Source organism: Suncus etruscus, chromosome 2, assembly GCF_024139225.1.
Source record: "Suncus etruscus isolate mSunEtr1 chromosome 2, mSunEtr1.pri.cur, whole genome shotgun sequence".
Lineage (NCBI taxonomy): Eukaryota > Metazoa > Chordata > Mammalia > Eulipotyphla > Soricidae > Suncus > Suncus etruscus.
In genome coordinates this window covers 147,874,777-147,891,035 of record NC_064849.1, presented here as the reverse complement: position 1 = coordinate 147,891,035, position 16,259 = coordinate 147,874,777, and the positions used below count along the sequence as shown (strand labels likewise).

Sequence of the window (16,259 nt, the reverse complement as noted above, 5' to 3'; positions counted from 1 at the left end):
ATTGTTTTGATATAAAATTTAACAAGCCCACAATTTCTCCATATTTTTGATGGTCTAGATTGGCACATTTTATTCTGTTTGCCTTTATTCGGGGCATTTTCAATTTTTCTTCTGCATTGGTAAGTGATATGATGTTCCAGGTGACTGGGTAGCTTGCCATCCTTAAATACATAATTTCTTACTTGGCTTCCTTATGCCAAGTAGACTTGAACACATTCAGTATATTGAAGTGAAAAGTATTTCTCTATTTGCATTTTAAATATTTCATTATCACATGTACTTCCTATAAATCAAGATAATTTTGTCTATAACATAAGGTTATATTCTTGCTCTACATGTATAGTAAAGTCCCATATAAACTAAAAAAGTCAAATAAGAGACATTGTGAACTGAACTAGAATCATTGTGAATCTGAAATAGATGTAACCTTTAAGTAAAATTAACCATTTAATATCACTCTATCTTTTTTCTGAAAATCCATTCTATTAATACTAAAACTATAAAACAAAAGTTAAAGTGATTTGTTCTAGTAGTTCTTACTGTTTGAGGTTATCATTATGAGTGCCAATTAATTTTAGAGATAGCCTAAAGTAAATACTTACATGTGTAAAAATTATTTCTTAAAAAAGAAATTACACGTGAAACAATTTTTTAGAAATCCTCCAGTTATTTGGGATAAAAACAGGTTTATAGCATAACCCATTTATTTCTCAGCATTTCAGTCACTGCAACATCTTCAGAGTCAAAAATGTTTGTGGTTGTAAGAAGAGGCATTTAGACTATCACAATTGCTACTGATTTTTCTTCTTTAAATATTCTTTATGCAAAATATTTTCACAGTGAGAATGTTTTACTGCTTAACTTTCATGATAACCAGCTTACAAGACATGCATTTCACTTCTCAGATCCTAAGATACACAATGATACTTAAAAAGAATAATGTCGGGGCCGGGAAGATGGCGCTAGAGGTAAGGTGTCTGCCTTGCAAGCGCTAGCTTTGGACGGACCTTGGTTTGATCCCCCGGTGTCCCATATGGTCCCCCAAGCCAGGGGCAATTTCTGAGCGCATAGCCAGGAGTAACCCCTGAACATCAAACGGGTATGGCCCAAAAACCAAAAAAAAAAAAAAAAAAAAAAAAGAATAATGTCTCCTGTGATAAATTCTCAGATTTAAAGAGGGAAATTAGGGTGAAGGATCAACAGTAAGAATAAAACTACATTGCATATTAGAAGAATCAGTGGTAGTCCCCAGTGTTCTTTGACTCTTGAGATACAGAATATACAAGAGGGCAGATTTTGTCATTTTCCCAGACAAAATTTAATGAGGGTAGAGGCTTATGGAAGGACAGGAAAGGCCAAGTATAGGACAATTCCATGGCTGATTTTCTAATGGGAGACCAATGAGAGGTAAAGTGCACAAACATAAAATATCAGATGCATCAGTTCAATTCATCCACTTCTTTGTTTTCAGGAAAAGTTACAGTCAACTTCCTGGTCTGCTCACACTTAACTGGTGTTTACTATGGCACATGATAACACAGGCAGCACGTGCATCATAGAGAACAATGGTACATCATTAACAAGGAAGAATTGCTCTTCATCACTGCCCTAGCAAGGCCAAATCAATAATACACTGTATAAATCTCCCTCACCCCAAGAAAGTTGCTTCTCCTTCTTTGAAGATTTTGTTGACCTTCCTAAACTGCTAATTCTCTTTAGCATCTTCACAACCAAATCTAATCTATGAGCATATTAATTACTCTAAAAAAGATCTCATAAAGATTTTCAATTGATTATTGATGGCTTTACATAATTAAGACTGAGAATGAATGGCTTCTATTCCAGTGACCCTGTATCTACTACATTATGCAGTTCTTAATAAGACTCTCATTGAGTAACTAAAATTTTGCCATTTTCTGGCCTTAGACCTGATTTAGAATTTCCTGAGACTAAAGCATTTTTAATTTAATTCTACACAGAAAACAATCTAAATAAAATTGGAATTAATTCACATGATAGATAAAATGTCCAAAACTTTTCAAAACTGTTTTATCCTTCTTAGTTAACTTATCTAAAGAATTATAAGCAGTGCTCACTTCAGCATGATGTATACTAAAATTAGAATGTTAAAGATTGTTATGGATGATACACCAATTTGTGAAGTGTTCCATATTTTTTATAAGTAGCAACCTTTTGTGGCTAATCAATTAATTAAATAGATAACTTTCTACTGAGAACCTGAAACTCCATTCACAAAATTCAATGAACAATGGGGACAATACAAAGACCAATGCAGCTGCAAAAATGAAGAGAAATATGGGCAAGTTTCCAAGCCCATCAAAATGCCTAACCCTGTTCAATGAGGACCTAAAATCAACACTTAATGCTTTAGCAACAGATATCAAGGAGGCATGAGCCAGCAATATTAAGCAATTGATAGATGAGCAATTCAACCAACTCAAAGAAGAATTCTTTCAAATATTAAAAATATATATATATACAAATGAAACTGATGGAATCAAGAAGCATGCTATCAAGCCATAATAGCAGAATTGTACAGGCAGAGAACCATAGGAACAAACATAAAGACAAGTTCTAAGCCAGCATTAATAAAGAAGTAAAAAAAAAAAAAAGAGAGTCATAAGAATAGAAAAATCTAAGATATTTAATGAACAAAGACAAAAGAAATGATCTCTGAATTATAGAAATACCTAAAGGGGAGGAAAAGGAAGTGGAGAAGGACAAGTAGTGAGAGATATATTATCAAAATATTTTCCCCACTCTATGAAGAGAGGCTAATGCACAAATCCAACAGATGAAAAGAGTACTACAAAATAGATCCAAACAGAACACCAAGATATATAGCAATAAAATTGGCAAAAGTAGAGAAGAATGAACTTCCTACAGCTGTAGGAGTAAAGATAATCCTTAAAATATAAAATAAAAAACATAAGAATCACTCCAGATCTCTCATATAAAACTGTTCGGCAAGAAAAGAGTGGAATAATATATTAAAATTATTTAATAAAATAATTTCTACCCAAAAGACTTTTCATTTATATAGGAAGAATTATAAAAGCATAATAAGAAAAGAACTTGCAGCATTTGTGATAATGTTCTGATAATCAACTCTAAATGAACTACTCAAAGACTGCTTATATAAACCAAATAATCAATTATTTTGTTGTTGTTATTTTGACCACATCCAGTGAGGCTCAGGGGTTATTCCTGGCTATGTGCTCAGAAATCACTCCTGGTTTGGGGAACCATATAGGCACTGAGAATAGAACACAGGTCTTTCCTAGGTCAGCTGTATGCAAGACAAAGGCCCTACCACTGCACTATATCTCTGGCCCCACCAAATAACCAATTTTAACTGCAACAACCATATGCAATATAATGGCACAACAGCCTTCATGTCAATAGTTTTCTTGAATGTCAGTGAACTAAACTCTTCCATAAAAGGCAACCCAAAAGAGTAGAGGGTTGAATCAGGAAACAAAACCCAACAGTAAAAATAATTTAGAGGGTTTTCAGTAAACTTAGAATCTATCATATGACTCAGTAATTCCACTTTTGGTATCTATCCCTATGACAGAAAAACATTTATCCAAAAGTATGTATGCACACTACTATTCATCACAGTAAGCAGTTGGTGGGACGCAAACAACAAACTAGTGGATCATGCTGATGAGGTACATGTGCACAGTGGAATACTACAGAGCTATAAGGAATGGTGCAATAATGTAATATTCTGCAACAGAGATGGAATTGTAAGATATTATGTTAAATGAAGTAAGATAGAAAAGAATAAATACAAAATGATACTATTTATATGTGGCATTTAAAAAAGCTGCATGGAGAAATGAATGGTTTAAAGTGGGATTTATCAAGAACACTCTAGGTCCCCTGAGTATAGTGAGAAGAAAAGTACATGAATAGAGGAGAAGAAATAAAAATATGAAAGGAAGGGGAGATGGGTCCAGAAGTCACAGGCACATTGGTGGTCTTACAAAGGACAGGCCTAAATATCCAAGCTAGAGTCAACTACAATAAAATAATGAGACTCAATTTTATCAACCAAAATTTAAATCTGTCCTTTTATGTCTGCAGGCTGGGTGGGGGTCAGTGTCATAGTATACACTCTGAGATTATTTATTGGTGGAGAGAGGTTGAAACTGATTGTAGAATTATTCTTGAAACACTGTAATTATAAAACTCAATTATAAATAACTTTGTAAATGGCAATGGTTTAAATAAAAAATTCTCTCTCTCTTTTACCTACTTCTTTCCTTCTCTTCTTTGCTTCTTTCTCTTCTTCTTCATCATCATCATCAATTCAATCTATGTCAAACAAAGCCCACAGGGTTAGTTTCTCTTTAGGAAAGGAACTTCAATACATAAGATGCAGAGGACAATACCACATAAAGTAGCCACCAACATAGGTAGGCCTAACTACCACATTGCTTAGTACTAAAGATATGAAACCTATGTGTATCCTAAAATGTTCCAGCCAATATCTAACCCAGAAACCTTCATTTATCAAGGTCTAACCCCATCACTGATAAAGCGCTTAGAAATTGGGAAAAAACCTCCCAACTCTGACATATCATCCCAATCTCTGTTATTTTACTTACTTAATTTTTAAAATTTATTTTTACTGTATTTATTTTTTTCTTTTCTCCTCTCTCTTATATTTTGTTATCCCTTCCTCTCTTTTATAAGCTAATTTCCTAAACTAATTATTTATCTTATGTCAACCACCCCTTAAGAGCTCAGACCCATCCTACTAGGGTCAGACCTCTGAAAACAACTTAAGAATAGATCACTAATGTATGTCTTTTTTTGTTTGTTTGTTTTTTTGGTTTTTGGGCTACACCCGTTTGACGCTCAGGGGTTACTCCTGGCTATGCTCTCAGAAATCGCCTCTGGCTTGGGGGGACCATATGGGATGCCGGGGGATCGAACAGCGGTCCATCCTACGCTAGCTCTTGCAAGGCAGACACCTTACCTCTAGCACCACCTTCCTGGCCCCTAATGTATGTCTTAATGTAGGCATAAGTACATACATAGACAGAGAACTCCTCTCTGAGTGCCAAACCTAAATTTTAAACAATCCATGTCTAAAGTGTACATATCCCCTCCTATATACTGTTACTTCTCCCTCCTTCAGAAATCCTACTATCTCTTCACCCCCCCCATTCCTGATTCGATTTCCCTCCTAACTTAAAGCTCTTTACCCTCAGTTCTTAACTCATTAGGTAATGAGAACCACCTCTTGCCTCAATAAGCATCACCCAGCTCCCAAATGAAAGGACAACCTCTCAGCCCTACATCTTGTCCCCAGGCAATAAACTACAACCAATATTCCTGCTGACTCATGCTCTGTGGCCATCCTTCTAAACCCCCAAATGTGGACTATTGCTTGATACCAGATTCAGCTCAAGAAGGACCCCCAGTGCAAGAACTCAACCCAATACGTTTCTGCCACAAATCCTTTCTCAAACTCAACAAGACCAGGGTATGTGATGAATATGTGGCCTGGATTCCACCTCCCACAAGAATATCTCAAAAGACAACAGGGAAGCCAATAATTCTTTTATATATGTAATACCTCTGTAATACTACCACTTAATCTGTTTATCCCCAAATGTAAGGAAGTCTCCTAAATCACTTTTTTTCCTTAATTACTTTCTTAATTTATTTTTATTTACTTCTTCTATTATATATATATATATATATATATATATATATATATATATTTCTTCTCTTTCTTAAATTTACCTGTTTTGGTTTTGCTTGGTACAAAAACCTTCAGGAAAAAGTCTTGCCTGCGATAAAATCTCAGGTCAAAACCAGGGCATAGAGATTATGGAGCCTGATACGCTCACCCCCAAATGCACCAGCAATATAATATAGCACCATTTCTTTTTGCAAAGTTATTCTAAATATTGGGAAGTTTTGTGATAGAAATAAGGTTTTATCCACTAGGAATAAGACTCATACATTTTACAATAGAGGGGCACCTCCCACCCTGAATATATGTCATGTGGACCCAACATAAATTCCATGTGATTAGACAGCAACCATCCAATCCTGAATCCTAGATCTCAGACATAGAACTGACACAGTTCTCAGCAACCACTCCAGGAACCAAACACCCTCTGGGACATTCTTAATACTGCTCTGACACCAAAATGTGCCAGTTTTGATATGACATCCTGACAATGAATGAGGAAATGCAACAACTTGATCTAAGAACAGGTTGTCTTATCTCAACACCTAATGATAAGATGAAATTAGAAGACATGTTATCCTTTGATCTGTGCAAAATCCAAGATTGCTAACTATAGAAGACTGACTGTGACAACCATGACTGGGCAAAATTTATCTTGGGACCATAAGAAAGACACTAGCATAGGCTTTGGCCTATGATCTGTACAAAAACCAAAATCTCTAATTCCAGAGATCTGAGTAAGACAACTGCAGCTGAGCAGAACTTTTAGAAACATAAGAAAGACTCTATCCTAGGCTTCATCCTAGGATTGGTACAAAAACCAAGACCACCAATTACAGAAGACTGATTAAAACAACAATGATAGAACAGAACTAGGCTTCATTCTATGACCTGTGCAAATACCAAGATCCCTAGTTACAGAGACCTGATTTTATTATCCACAACTGATCAGAAAGTTTCCTGACACCATAAAAAGATCTAGCAGAGTGAAAAAGAGCATGTACGGAGCCTGTAGTTATTCCCATGACAGTATACTTTAAGAGTGAAGAAACCCTGTATCTCTTAGGCCTAGGGAATTCCTTTTCTAATCTCCCCAATATTTACTGTGCATATTACTATGCAAAAAAAAAAAAAAAAAGAGAAGCACAATTTTTTTTTCTTTTATTTCAGGCTTGTGGTTATTATTTAATTGTTGCCTTTATTACTATGGTGCTTTTCAGGTTTTTTGTTTGATTTTTTATCATTGTAGTTTTTTGTTGTTTTCGTTTGTCTGGTTTTTGGGTTTTTTTGTGTATTTTTTGTCTTTTTGTTACGTTTTTCTGCTTTTGCCCTTTTTTCTCTTAAATTCACATTTATAACGTCTAGATAGACTCCTTTTGGTTTTTTGTTTGTTTGATTTTTGCTTTTTTGTTTTTTTTTCCTTCAAACAGAAACACATAACTTGAATCATCTTGTTCTGCCGCATAAATTGAGGGGGAAAAATTGGATGGTACCAAGACCAAACAGTCTTATTAACATTAAATAGAAATAAAAAATGATCATACTTTAACACCAAATCTAAAGCCAAAGACAACAGAATCGATATCCAATCTACAAATAGCTAGACACAGAGGGAACCATTTATACTAGCAGCCCGGGGGTCAAAGAAGGGGGATATGGGATGCATGCTGGGAACAGGGGTGGAGGGAGGAAAGCATTGGTGATGGGAATGCCCCTGAATCAGTGTCACCATGTACCTAAAATATTACTGTGAAAGATTTGTAATTCACTTTGGTTACAATAAAAACTATTAAAAATAAATGAATTCTAAAGATCTATGACTAAACACACAATTTTTTCTTAATGTTGTAGATTTCTACTTGGTGTATTCATTATTAGTATTATAAACCATCTTTATTTAAAATGTAAATGTTTATTATTGAAAAATAGCACACCCTAAAATTTTTTTATATAATTTTTGTTCCTAAATGTGCCATTTTTTCACCGAACACTAACTCTCTCACTAGCTTTCTGCCCTGTCACATCACAGATCTTTTATTGCCCTTTGTGGTTAAGTGTGATTAGCAGCTTTTTATTCTTCTTTTTCTTTCTGTCATATTCCTGGAAGTGACAATCCCCTTGCCCCTCTCTCATTGAGAAGTAGCTCTAAAGACCTGTCATCTCTCATGCAAGTCTCCGCTTTGTTGAAAGAAATTGGGACTCCTTCCATCGTGCTCCAGCAATAGCAATGCCAGCTGCAAAAATCTGCAAGAACAGTATTTATCCTCTGGGCAGCATTCCACTAAAAGCAGGCAGAAGTTGAGGATGTCAACCAGGGTCCAGGCCAACTATGAGAAGTCTGTTTAACCTCACTTGAAATTTCCAAATGACACTTAACCCGATGAAAGTACTTTTAGATTGGGAGGCCAAGTGAAAATAAGCAAATATATTAAAATAATATTGTCTTGGTAGTTGTTAGTGTAATTATTCCTTTTTTAATAAATGTATTTAAAGAAAATGTATCATAGTTGGCATAACTTATCATCATACATTTGTTTCAGGATGACAGAAAGTGAAGCTATCAAAATATAAAAAAAATAAAAATCTAAAATTAAAGGAAAAAAAGAAATAAAAAAAGAAAATTGGAAAAAGAAAAGGAGAGTTCATTAGCAGTTATATTTGTGAAAATTATTGTATCACCAATAAAGTCGTTAATACAATAGCAGAAGCTTTAGTACACTCTTTTTGTTTTGGTTTTGGTTTTTGGGCCACACCAGGTGATTCTCAGTGGTTACTCCAGGCTATGCACTCAGAAATCACTCCTGGCTTGGGGAACCATATGGGACGCAAAGGGATAGAACCACAGTCCACAGTCCATCCTAGGCTAGTGTGTGCAAGGCAGACACCTTACCGCTTGTGCCACCACTTCAGTCCCTAGTACACTCTTTTTTTTTAAGGTAGTAGACAAAATAGAGGAGGACTGGAGGGTCCAGCTACTGACATGAAGCTCACCACAGGGATCATTTAGTGCAGTCACAGAAATAATTATACTGAGAACTATTATAACAAAATGTGACAATGAGGGAAGTATGTGGGGAGAGGAGAAATGACACTTGGGATATTGGTCATGGGAATATTGCATATATATAAAAATCAAAAAAAAAGAAAAGATAAGGCCTTCCCATTCTTACCACAGGCTGTGTTCTTTACACTGACTGTATAGAAAGAGGAGATACATAAATGCACCCCATAACCACCTCAACCCAGGCCCTTTGCCTGGTCTGTATTGTGAATTTGGGGACAAAAAAAGATAGTAGATGCACTAAAAAAAGAAAGATGTGGGCCGGAGAGATAGCATGGAAGTGGGGTGTTTGCCTTGCATTCATAAGGATGGTGATTAGAATCCCGGAATCCCATGTGGGTCCCCCAAGCCTGCCAGGAGCAATTTCTGAGCGTAGAGCCAGGGGTAATCCCTGAGCACTGCCGAGTGTGACCAAAAACAAACAAAAAAAAATTTGTGTGTGTGTGTGTGTGTAGTAGTAGTAGTAGTAGTAGTAGTAGTAGTAGTAGTAGTAGTAGTTTGCATAGGCACAGCAAAATATGGGATAAATTGGAAAAAAAAACCTTTGGCCTAAAAACAGGGAGACTCACCCCTGAAGTATTTTGGCATAAGACCAACTCCAGGCTCCAAGTCTACTAGGTTTTCCAACCCCTTAAACATTCTCTGTGGTCCCAGTAATTGTTCTTCACCATCACAGTTATTGCTGTCGAGTTTTTGTAATTATAGATCCTGGTCTTTATAGGTCTTATGTTGAAGGCCATGTGGTATTTAAAGTCTTCTGGTTTTGTCTCACCATTAGGTAGCATTGCAGACAATCCTGCCCTAAAAGCAGACTATTGATGTTCCTAGGTTGTCAGGGTGTCATAAGAACCATCTTTGGAGTAAGTCAATGCTATGGCGGTAGTGGAGACTTCCTTGTTAGAGTTCTTATTCCTGTTGATGTGTAGGAAACCATATATTTGTTTCCAAAGATGGTATCCATGGTTCAGGGGTTCAACTGAAGTCTAAGTCAAGTCACTTTGCCAGATGTTCAGGGTATTAGGCACCACTGCAGTATAAAATGTATGTTCCTATCTCTATTAGATAAGAATTTGTTTGCATATGTTATCTTTTCCCATTTTAATTTCCTATACAGAAAGGAACAATGCCACAATGTATAACTGGTGTATGTGGGAGCCAAGGTATCAAGACCAACAATTCCCATAACTTTTTTCTTACATGGCCTCTAAATAAAGACTTATCTACTAGAATTCCATACTAAATGAATCCCAAGGATGGGGGAAATAGCCGCTACATGAAAAGATATTCAATCCCAGTTATGCCTATTAAAGGAATGTAACTAAAGAGATATTCAAAAGATATTTATATGTCCTTTTTTAAGTCTTTTGAAATATGCAAGGAAGGGTAAGATCCGGAACCCAACTTTAATCTGTGATTTGGCTTTGCGGAGTCTAGGGAAGATGACTCCCAGTAGTCACATATCAGGGAGTATCTTCAAGCGGGGGACTTCTCCGGCACTGAATCTGGTAGCAAAATTCCATGGTGGAGGGAGGGAAGGAAGAGGATCTGCCTAGAGGGAATCAATAGCAGCTGTGTGTCGGTTTCTTCTCATGCTGAGAATCTATCATTTCACTTTGGGGCTGGTTGGCATATGGCTGGGGTGGGGAGAATGTTCTGCTTTGTGAGGAGTTAAACACATGGAGTATTATCAAGCAGGTTTTGTGTATTCCATTTCCTTTCCAAGAAGGAACCTAAAATGATGAGCATTATGGTATCATGGTAAGCTAAGTACAGTTTTGGAAAATGAGAACTGATGAGGAAGAACCCCAGGTTCAAGAAGGTTCGGTAATGGACTGTTTTCTGGTAGTCTGCAGGAAATCTCGCCTGCACAGCCTGGTTTATGCCCCATAGGAGGAGTTACGTGGTCCCTTCCCTCACAGTTCCCTGGACCCTCCTTCCTGGCCATGCTGTGAATGGCTGTCCCATATCTCTGCTGTAGAGTTTATCTCAGGGGGCCTATCGGCTAGCTCCACCAATCCTTCCTCTCCCTAGGCATCCTGGTTGCCAGTTGCAAGAAGGTTAGGTGATGGCCCTGGTTCCTGGGAGTTTGCCCATGTAATTTATTTAACTGCACCTGCACTTTAGATGTGACACAGGTGGTACCTAGGTTCTAGTGTTCTTAAAAATGACTTGGTAAATCAAAAATTTCTAAAATAGCCTTGGGCCCCTTTTGTTCCGCTTCAGAAGCAAAAACAAACAAAATAATTTTTGCTTAATTTGCACCATCAAATTGGAAAGAGAACCCTCTACGTTCTCAACCAAGGTTCTGATCCATGGTCTTTCAATGATAGGAGCTCATGACTAAAGCTATTTGAGGGAATTACTCTCTCAGCTTCTGTAACATTTTTGACCAAATAGTTATGAGAAAGGGAGCTAGTAATTTTGGAAATTTGCACTGCTTTAAATATCCTAGAATGATGGGACACATGTATCAATCTTATCCCCTAACTTTCTCAAGCAGCCCAATTTTTTTCTGAACCAACCACACATCAGCCAGTGTCTTCTACATTACCCAAGACTCTGCAAAAGCCATCTCTGTTCCCCTAGTTCAGACTCAGAAAAATCACTTCTCCATAAACTCAATAGAGAGGTCTTACAGAGCTAGAAGATCCCTGTTTTCCTTGACTGACTCAACATTATTTCTAAGGAAAAATTGAAAATATCCTCACTAAGAATTGGAACTTTGTTATTTGATATCTGTACCTATTTTAGGTCTTACTACTTGTTTTGGTAAAAATTGTTAAAAAAAAAATAACGTATCAAACAGCCTTGAATTTTTTCATCTTCTTTATGACGATGCAGATTATGCCACTACTATCACATTATCTTCCTAGATTCTAACATTCTTCATATCCTGTAAGAGTATGAGTTATTGGAAAACAGAAAAATTCTTGAGTTATCATAATACATAGGAACATCTCAATAAATATTGATTCAGTTAATGAATGAATGAATGATGACAAAAATTTCAACAAAGTCAATGAATGGCAGTTGTTTAAATATTCTATCTGGAAAAATACATTTTCACAATTTGCAAAGTAGATAAAAATCAAAGTATCTTTCATACAAACAAAACTATCTCATTTTAATGATTAAGCTCATGGATCTTTCAAATAGCAAGTATGTACAATATATTTAAAGATTTAAAATCATTACTTAACAGGGAAACTAAGAGGAAGAGAGGGAAGATTTTAACAGAAAAATCAATTGAAAACAAATCCAATGAAAGAACAAAAATAGCAATAAAAATGCGTCTTAACATTAATCGGAAAATATTATTCTATTTACCATTTTGATTTGCACACATTTCAGAAAAATGTCTATTGTGTAAAACAAAGATGAGCTGATATAAAACTTTCTAGAAGTTTTTTCACACATAAACTCACAAAAGATTTATGGTGTGCTATTGTTCCTTTGTACATATTGATTATATTGAAATAACATATTTGTGCTTGTTTTCATTTGATAATATAAAGTAAATGCATGATCCAGGTCTTATTAACTCTTTATCACAAGAGTTTAACATAGGGCCTAGGCTCCAAAGATATTCTGCTTATCGAGCTAAACTATACTACAATATTATTATTCTATTTAATATGTTGCATTCTTTATCAATAAAAATTTCTCTCTCCCAAGGATATGTTTTAATAATAATGCTTACTTCATATGTCAAAATCAAGAAACTGAAATGTACTTGAAAATATTGTTTCCATATACTTTAACACTATTATAACTACCAAAAAATAATTTTAAATGAGGAAAATCACATTTTAGTGCATGTAAAAGAAAATTTCACACAAAAATTAATTAAAAATGAAAATAACCAAAGTTTGACAGTTTATTTGTTTATTTTATTTCATCTTACCAAGTATTTTTAAAGATACAAAAAACCTTGATCTTGTTGATTATGAATACTTGACTTCCTTAAATTTATATATAGTCATATATAATATAAAACACAAATCTAAAGTACAATGTATCAAGACATGCAATACTACATTTACAAATATTGTTAAATGCTATGACTTATAATGCTTAACTTATCATTCATTTTTCTAAAACATATTTTCAAACTATACAAAATATCACATACTTAATACATTAGTAAAGCACAGAGAAAAATCATATCATTATGGCTGCTTTCAGAGTATGAAACCATCTCTAACCTATATAAGATTCCTACTTATAGACCTGTGGGTGGTAACATTCTGGATATATTTTTTGCTTAAATAGTTCATAAATACAATATCTCTAAAACATCCAACATGCCTGACCTAGTTGTATTGAGTAAGCCCTACAGATTAGTTGTCAAACATATTCAGTAACCCAATATTTGTTTCTTTATTTCAAAATTTAATTGGTATGCAAATAGGGCAACAAGACAGCATTTGTGCTGGATACAGTTGTCATTTCAAATTCAGAGAATGATCATTATCATGCCTCCAGATGTTTATTTCCCATCTAACATCTGCCAATACTACCTAAACCCCAGGAAGTCCACAAACCTGTGCAAACTTCTTCTCACTGTGGATCTCTTTCTCTGTTATCTGTTCCATGCACACTAATTTTGTGCATCTGAGGCCTCTGTATGCCAGAATTATGCCTGCTTCTTAACACTTCTGCCTCTAGAGCTTTAAATTTGAAATTGAACAGACACAGAGCCAATTTATCATAGGATGACATGTGTCATGTTTAGCATATTACCAAAGGTACCCCGATATATACTGTATTTATCCTTTTTTCATCAGCCTGGACCAAGACAACACAGGTTATAGAATCTATTATGTAGTTAATAATATGATGTATACTTTTAAAACTGAACATCAAATGCAATTACTTTTAAAATGTGGTGCTAGATCATTCTTCATAGAATCAGAATCTATCAAATAATCACCACTCAGAAACATATCCGTTTAAAATGAAACTAACAAAAGCACTGGAATGTTCTCTCAAAAAAAGAAAAATCATCAAAACTATACTGTTCAAATCAATAATTTTATTTGTAATATTTTATTTTATGTAAGTTCTAATTATTCCTAATAATCACTATATCTTAACCATAATGTAAATTTATGTCATGTGGCATTTGTCAACAAATATAAATATCCAACACATAGACTCATTTTATGTTTTATCACTAATAGATATATTTTTAACATTCTAATGATATGACTTTTATATTTCTAGCTAAAAATAATCAAACATAGAAATAATAATATTTTTCAAATATAGACAAAATAGCCAAAAGAAAAATATTTCAATTTATTCATAATTCATTTGAATAAAGTTTAATAAAAAGCCAAAAAATTGAAGCAAAAATTTCAGCTGTGACACTCACTGATCCAAAAGTGACATCTTAACACCTCTACAAAGAACAATTTTTTATCAGAAAGAAATATTTGCTTATTTCCCCCTTTCAACTATTTATTCATTTTAATGTGAAATTAAATTTTATTTCTGACATTCCTCAAATTAAGTTTTTAACACTTGTAATATACTCCTATGAGTAAATGCCAAATAAGAGTTACATGCTAACACTTTTTTGATTTTATGAATAAAAATAATCATCATTAATAATATTAATAAGTAAATTAACAGCAACAAACTTCAATTAAGGGCTAATCTGCCTCTCAACTTTGAGTTTGCTAGATTTGACATAAGCCTTCCAAAAAATTTTTCTACTCAAGAAATATTTTATTAACTTCATGGATAATAATTTCCAGAAGTTCTTCTCATAATATAATTATTACATACATTAAGTTGTTTAATTAACAATGTTAATTAAATATAATTGAACAAAAATCCATTTATAAATAATATGGACAGAAAACCAGTAATCAAGAACAAATGTCTAAGTATCCACAAAAACAGAAATTCATTACCAACCATTGTTTGAAGTATGTGGGATAAAAATATGTTATCAGAACCTTGGTAGAGAGCCAACAGGAGACATGGACTCGACATATAACCCAATTATTATTAATATTTTGGTGGGGAGGAAACATTGGAATGACTATCACACCATTCTCTCCATCACTTTTTTCAATTTATATTATTTTTATTTATTTTTGGTTTTGGCACCACACCAGGCTATGTTCATGCAGGCTAAGTTTATCTTTGACTCAAGGATCACTCCTAGTGGTGCTCAGGTAACCACATAAGGTGCTAGGTTCAGACCTGGGTTAACTACATGTAAGGCAAGCACCTTATTTGCTGTACTAGACCAGCTATTTGTATCCAAGATAAGAAGTTTCATTGGCAAAATTCAACTGATATCTAAAGGTGTAAAAAGTTCAGAGGTTAAGAAAATTCAAAGTTCAAGGAAACCCAGAAATCCCCAGGCCACATAATGCCATGACACTGAGACAACTAGAGATGATAGAAATCAAATCTATATGGATGAGTTGAAATCATTGGTTTGCTCCATTATAGTTTTCAGCCACTATCAAGAAATATAACCTCAAGGATATGATAGAATGATGTATCTCTCCTAGATTCACATAAATTACCTAACTGAAACCTGGCTAGAGGTAACACCAGATGAAGAGAAAATCATTATTTTATCAAACATGTGCATCTTTGATAAAATGTTCTACATGTTCTTCAGTGAAGAACATCAGAAATTCAGGACTAAATGGGTGATTTATGACTGACATGTCTCTGGATGTCTACTTATCTACAGTTGAGAAACAATGTGGTCTAATGATCAATGAAAATGAACACTAGGAAGTCAATCATGTCTAACAAAACAGTAAGGGTTTGTGTAGTAGCAAACACTGTTTGATGGTAATATGTGCATTGTTTGATGCAACCCAGTATAACTGTGGAATATTTTGTTTAAATTTTGGGACCACATACAGCAGCACTCAGGTGTTACTCCTGGCTCTGTGCTCAGAAACTACTCCTGAAAGGCTAGAGGGGATTATATAAAATAATGGGGATCAAATCCAGATTGGCTGCATTTTTCATTTAGAACTTAGAACTGTAGACTGCTATTAAGACTAGAACAGGGGCTGGAGTGGAGGCACAAGTAGTAGGGCACCTGCACAGCATGCACTAGCTTAGGATGGACCACAGTTCAATCCCCCAGTTCCATATGGTCCCCCAAGCCAGGAGAGGTTTCTGAACACATAGATAGGACTAACCCATGAGCATCATCGGGTGTGGCCCCAAAAATTCAAAAAATAATTAAAAAGAAAGATTAGAACATAGTCCATGACTATGCCTTTTTTTCCTTAAAAGCAAATTTATCTCATACTTTAACTAGAATGGTATAGTAACACTTCAGATTATTCAATTTTGTAATTTTATTAACCTCATATTCATGTAAAAATGCCTCCTGTCATTTTGTCTAATATATTTTCAACAGGTATTATAAAACAGCTGTAGGCCATATTAATACATTTTATTATAAATTGTGTT

At 34.7% G+C, this 16,259-nt stretch overlaps 1 protein-coding gene and 1 non-coding gene across 2 annotated transcripts in view; both read left to right on the top strand.

The window, feature by feature from the left end:
• Positions 1-16,259, top strand: part of ARRDC3 (arrestin domain containing 3) — a 689,774-nt gene that overhangs the window by 321,950 nt on the left and 351,565 nt on the right.
• Positions 8,891-9,022, top strand: LOC126002657 (small nucleolar RNA SNORA51). Its single transcript, XR_007493336.1, has one exon. It is a non-coding gene; the product is annotated as a small nucleolar RNA SNORA51 (small nucleolar RNA).